Source organism: Amblyomma mixtum, chromosome 7, assembly GCF_055824585.1.
Source record: "Amblyomma mixtum isolate Tamu chromosome 7, ASM5582458v1, whole genome shotgun sequence".
Lineage (NCBI taxonomy): Eukaryota > Metazoa > Arthropoda > Arachnida > Ixodida > Ixodidae > Amblyomma > Amblyomma mixtum.
Window position 1 is genome coordinate 134,758,222 of NC_143018.1, and position 5,913 is coordinate 134,764,134.

Below are 5,913 nucleotides of genomic sequence, written 5' to 3' on the forward strand. Positions count from 1 at the left end.
CACGCTTTGCAATCGTTTATGGACGTGCATGAATCCACAAGGTGCTCCCCCTGTCGACAATCCTGGTCCCGCATTCATGGATGCGCGCCTGACCTCCAGAAACCTGTACGGACAGCGCTTTCCTATAGTTAGGGATCAGGTGTTGGCCTCTGCCTCTGCAGTCCGGGAGTTGGGATCCGATCCGAACAGTAAACTTTATTCGCTCACTCACCATTGCTGACGATAAGAATCGCAGTCTTGAGGTAACAATATTGTGAGCATGAAACAAGGAGCCCTCGATTTCCGCATCCGCCAAACCTTTTGGTCTATGACCTCAAATCCTGTTCCGCACAGTAGAGAAAACAGCAGGCGAGGCGTTGTACTGAACTCCCCGCAATTTTTTCCAAGGCCTCCAGGTGTCGTCTTCGCTTAGTTTGAGCCATTGGGCCCTGGCCATGTGTGGAAGGGGAGCACGAAGTTCGCCAAGGTTGTACTTCCACTGTTTTCTCGACTCTCTTCCAGTTGTTTCCGCGGACGATAGACTTCTTGCTGCTCGCTTCTGAGCAGCCTTGACTGCTCCGTGGTCGTTGCTGGCGTGTGTCATGATCAAGAACTGGGTTCTGTCGATGGCACTTATCGGCGCTTCTAATACTGGTACAGTTTAAGCTATTGTGTTTTCTCGTCGTGATGGCTGTAGTGCATTCAAATAGTCGTCGTATTGTTGACCCTGAGTCTTCCGTCGATTGAACTTTTGGCTGCGTTTGTGGGTGTGCTAGCTGTATTTTTGTCAGCTGTGGCTGTGGGCTTTGTAGGATTCCTGGTTTCGGTATGTTGGGGCATTTCTGGTGAGATATTTCTTGACGGGTGATACGATTACTCTAGTCGTCTTGCTAGCTGTTTATTCCTTATTCGTGGGCACACCAATCGACTTTCGTGTTGGCATGCCTGTACTCCCGTTGCGGAATCTTTGGCGCTGTTGCCTTGCCTTTACGGGGTATTCCAGCTGTATTTGCTCCGATTACATTTTCCATTCCAGCAGTATTTGTGTTGTGGCCGTGAGTGCATGCTTTCTAGGTTTTCGGGCGCAGCTCTTAGGCGCCCATTCGTAGAATTTGTTTCGTAGTCGTCGTCGGCGTTGTCAGCGTAACGCGCCACCTGACAACCGTGACGGGTAGTAGCGGAGGGAAACACCACCTACCACGGCGAGAGCGGAGTAATGGGCATCCGGAAGGTGGCGGCCTTGGGAAGATGCTCGAGGGTGTCCAGCAGCGTAACATGCCACCTGGCTTGTGAAGAGCCGCGCTCAAATTACGCGTTACCGATTATCGCAATCGTCTGTCAATTTTTTAACCTGTGGCAACTATTGTTGATAAAGTAGTGGTGGTGGTGTACTGGTGAGACATTGCATAATGCACGACACTGTGACATCGTTCGGAGCTGTACGTCACGGTATCGTGGCGGTGTTCTAGTTGTTACAAACTCTGTAGTCTTCATGCTTGGTTTTTTGTTTATTTAGAGACTGTTTTTGGCTAAACTTGTGTCGGCGATAACGCGGAACGTAGTGTATTTGTCGCGATCGTGGTTTCTTGCATTGCGGGTTTCTTGCTCGCGGCTATCGGCGGTGGTATTTGCTATGGGTATGCTTGCAGTAGTTATCGCTGTCTCATCTATGTTGCGGGTTCTGGCACTGGTGTGGACATGACTACCTTATCGCATTTGCTTTCTTGGTGATTGTGACAGCAGCAGCCGCCGATGTGATGCATATATTGATATGATGAGGATATCATGAGAAACAAAACGTACCGCATGTAATGACATAGGAATTAGGAAGTCTTACAATAACTGCAACAGTGAAAAGCAGCAGGTGAGGATCAAATAACTGCCGATCTTTTAAAGGATAGTAGGGACATTGGGCCAGGTAAACATGGAACCCCAAAAGTGCAAGGCCGCATGACATCGAGCGTACCAGATTCATGGAAGAACACTATGCTAATATTTATGCCAGACTTGAGGTAAGCGGTTTAATCATGATATGCAGCAGCAGTGCAAGAGGCATCACGTTGGGACGCTACGAATTGGAGGCGACATGGGGAATTGAAAGGGCACGACACTGGAAGTCTTCACAGTAAGAAATCTAGTCACGATGGTTGGGGTTCAACTTATGTGCAAGCGAGAGGCAGCAGGTGTTGTGTAGCGAGTGTACTGATATGGTACTTCTCGGTGTGGGACTGGGCTGTGGTACTTTGTGGTATGTAGTGTGACTGGCGCGCTTGGCGTTATACTGGGGTACGTGTATCGTGATTATGTGCGTTGTCATGTATCAGCTTTGGTTACGAGGGGTCTTCTGCAGTGAGTTTTGCTCGTCGCTGCATCGCTGGTGCTGTTATCCTGCAGATATCATGGCAACTGCCGAGTATTGGCGGTGAAGACAGCGACCGACGAGTTTCGCGCTCTATTTGAAGTTGTGGTTGTCGTAGTGGTCTCTGAGCTTGCAAGTCGTCGGCGCTGAATCATGAAGAACAAAAGAAATGCCGCAGGCTCTTCCCGTAGATACTGGCAAACATGAGGAGCTGGAGGTCAGCTGTATCGGATGCGATTCGCGAAATGTCCCGCCAAGGTGACTGTTTCGCCTGTTGAGCAGTTCTTCCAAGAATTAGCTCCATGATATTTTTTGCCGCATCGTGGACCTTCCTGTACCCCAGGTTCAGAAGTGGTGGTTACGTTCAGAAGTGGTAGTACACATGGGGTAGCGCACAGACCTGCGAAAAGCCTGCGAAAAGGTGAGCGCCACCCCTGCTGAGTACAGACAGTGTAAGTAATGTACGCAGTTGATTTGCGTGATGGTCGGAATGCCTTAAATGGAGCACTTTTGCGGATTGCTACCGGAAAACCGAGACACGAATTTCCACTCGCACCCTTGCAATGAGTAGCTCATTTTTCCCTCATGCAATAGTCTTATGGAATTCCTTACCCGAAAACATAGCCGAATGCACAGACAGAAAACAATTCCGTAATAAGCTAAAACTTCAACCATCCTGAATAGACTGTCCCCTTTGTACTCTTTTGATACTTAGTTTAGTTGTATTTCTGCGCCTTAGCGTAATTTTGTTTCTCTTCCGCTTGCTTGGTTGCTGTTATTTGACTTAGATGTATGTCTGCATTTTTTACTGTATTTTTTTCTTGCTTTTGTTTTTGCTTGCCTTCATTGTATTTTGTATTTTGCTCTTCACATTTTTCCACGTTCAAGATTTTTTTACATCATGTTAATTCGCCTCCCCTTATGTAATGCCCTCGGGCCCTTAAGGAGAAAATAAATGAAATAAATGAAATAAATGAAATGAAAGATGTATAATACCACCGTAATGCATACGATGCGAAATCAACTCCAAGACACTCAATAGAAATGCAGAAAAATTATTCGTAGTGAGTATTTCAAGTATGTAGCCTGTGAGATATTTTAAGCATGAAATGCTTTTAGCTCCCGTTGTCAGCCGTGTGGTGGCGTCACGCCGAGACCGAAAGCCAACATCCGGGTACTGAATTCCACTCATCCGGGCACTGAAACGAGAACATCCGGGCACCGTACGAGATTTAACGAGACTCTCTAAGCCCTCCTACTGGACCGGCATACAAGCGCCGGTAGCTTCACGCCGAACGGGTGGTTGCGTTCCTACCTTCGTGCACGGTGCAGTTCGGGTGACCACCGAGATGACAGAGAATTACTGCGCCATTTCCTTTCCTCAAAAAGCCTTGCGTTCAAAGGGCAAGGCATCGCGCCGAACGGGTGGTGGCGTTCCTCCCTTCCTGTACGGCGCGGTTCGGGTGTCCACCGAGATGACAGAGAATTAATTACTGCATAATATCGTTTCCTCAAGCGTCGCGTTCAAAGGGCAAGGCATCACGCCGAACGCGTGGTGGCGTTCCGTCGAATGCCTGGCAGCGCTACACGCTGTCGCCTTCCACTCCTAAAGGCGAAGCTTAAGCGTCATTAATTAGCAGTTAAATAGTATTGACTCATTAATAAGTAATTAGTCACAAATTAATAATTTTTTATTACTTCGTCATCAATTATGTGTGACGTAATCCAGTGGTGACGTCACCAGTGTCACATAGGCAAAGTGGTGCGGAAAACCCTGCATATACAATCTGGTCAGGCCTCCGTCTCGTCGTGTCTGCGTACGCTTCGTGTTATGCCCTCAACATTTCATGCTTACTCTACTCTCGGTTACGGGAGAGGCAGATAGTTTTTTTTTTTCTTTTAATATTCCGTCCCTCGATGCGTTGTGACCAAGATCGCAACTAGGTCGCTGGGAGTACAACAACGCGCGTCTAACAGCACTTCGGCATGCCCGAACAATGAGGGAAGGCTCTTTTATGTTCCTCGCCAACAAAACCGTGCAGCGCTGTCGGAGATGAGACGACGGCGTCAGCCAATCAAGATAGCGTACGCTCTCATTCGCGACGCATGCGTCCGATTCTGCACGTCACATGTACATGGCAGCGGGTATGGCGATATTGTTAAGCGTGTCAGAAAGTTACTATAGTCGGGTACAACTCAATCTGCAACCAAGGACTGCCCACACCACCGCACAGTTCTCCACGAAAAAAAAGGAGTCCGTAGTTAAAACATTTTTGTCATCTAAGCAAGAACCTAATCACAAGAAAAACAAAATTTGCTCTGAAATTTTGATACCTGGCTTTGATTAGTCAAACATTCAAAAGCTGATTTCGTTGACTGCTTTGATTGGCCAGCGGTGTGATACAGGATGCCGCGGACTGTGGCCCAGTGTTAACTGCGGTTTATTTTTTTAAGTTGTATCCTGCTATAGAGAGATTTAACTGCAAGTTTCAGTACAGCGGGTGCCCACTGCGCATGCGCAGTGACATGTGCGCCCCCACCTGGTCCCTAAGGGCAGCGAATTCCATTCGGCAGTGGGTCCCTGCCGAATCGGTCTCGTCCCTGCAGCATCGCGGTTGTCTGCTTGTTTCGGGGAGCCTTTAGTCTGTCACGCTGGCTGCCTGGCCCGGTAGCGTCTTCGCCAACTGCAGCCGGCACAGCGCGCTAGCGCGCTATTGGCTGCGCAGTGCTTTGACGCACTTCCGGTGCAATTCTGTTTTCGGTTTCAAAGGCTCTCTCAGGGGTCAAGAAACATTTTTGTTTTCGGTTTCGAAGGCTCCCTTAGGGATCAAGAAACATTTTAAATATGAAATTTAAAATTAATAAAAAGACTGAGGAGGTATAAAAAAGTGCTGTCGACGGCGCGAAATACTGAGGAGGATGACAGCTGGGTTAAACAAAATGGCGCCGGCCACTCGCGATAGCCGCCGAGTTCGCCTGTGTTTGGACCCGTTAGTAAAGTTAAATAATGCACGCCGTGGTGCCTGTCCTAGGCTGTTGTTTCAACAGTGTAGGCCCGTGATTGTGCTGCGCCGTGCGTGTGTTAGCTGTTCTTCCAACGCTGACCACCAGGCTGTCGATCGCTCACCGCCTGTGCGCCGTTTGTTCTTGTACGATCAGTGTAAACCTGTGATTGCGCAGCTCCTCACTCCTGTTCGCCGCCGTTTGGCTCTTGTATGATCAGTGTATGATTGTGCTGCGCCGTGCGTGTCTTAGCGGTTGTTCTTCCAACGCTGACCACTCTGAACCAGGCTGTCGATCGCTCACGCCTGTGCGCCGTTTGCTCTTTTTGATCAGTGTAAGCCTGCGATTGTGCTGCGCCGTGCGTGTCTTAGCTGGTGTTCTTCTAGCGCTGACCACTCTCAAACAGGCTGCCGATCGCTCGCGCCTGTGTGTCGTTAGGTCAGTAGTGCCAGATAGTTTTTAGGTTGCGATTTACAAGATGCTAGCATGCTCATTGCCGATAATGGGCGCATCATTATATTGCTTATCCTGAATACGTACGACTGCGCTAGCGTTTTGGCCACGGCTGTTGT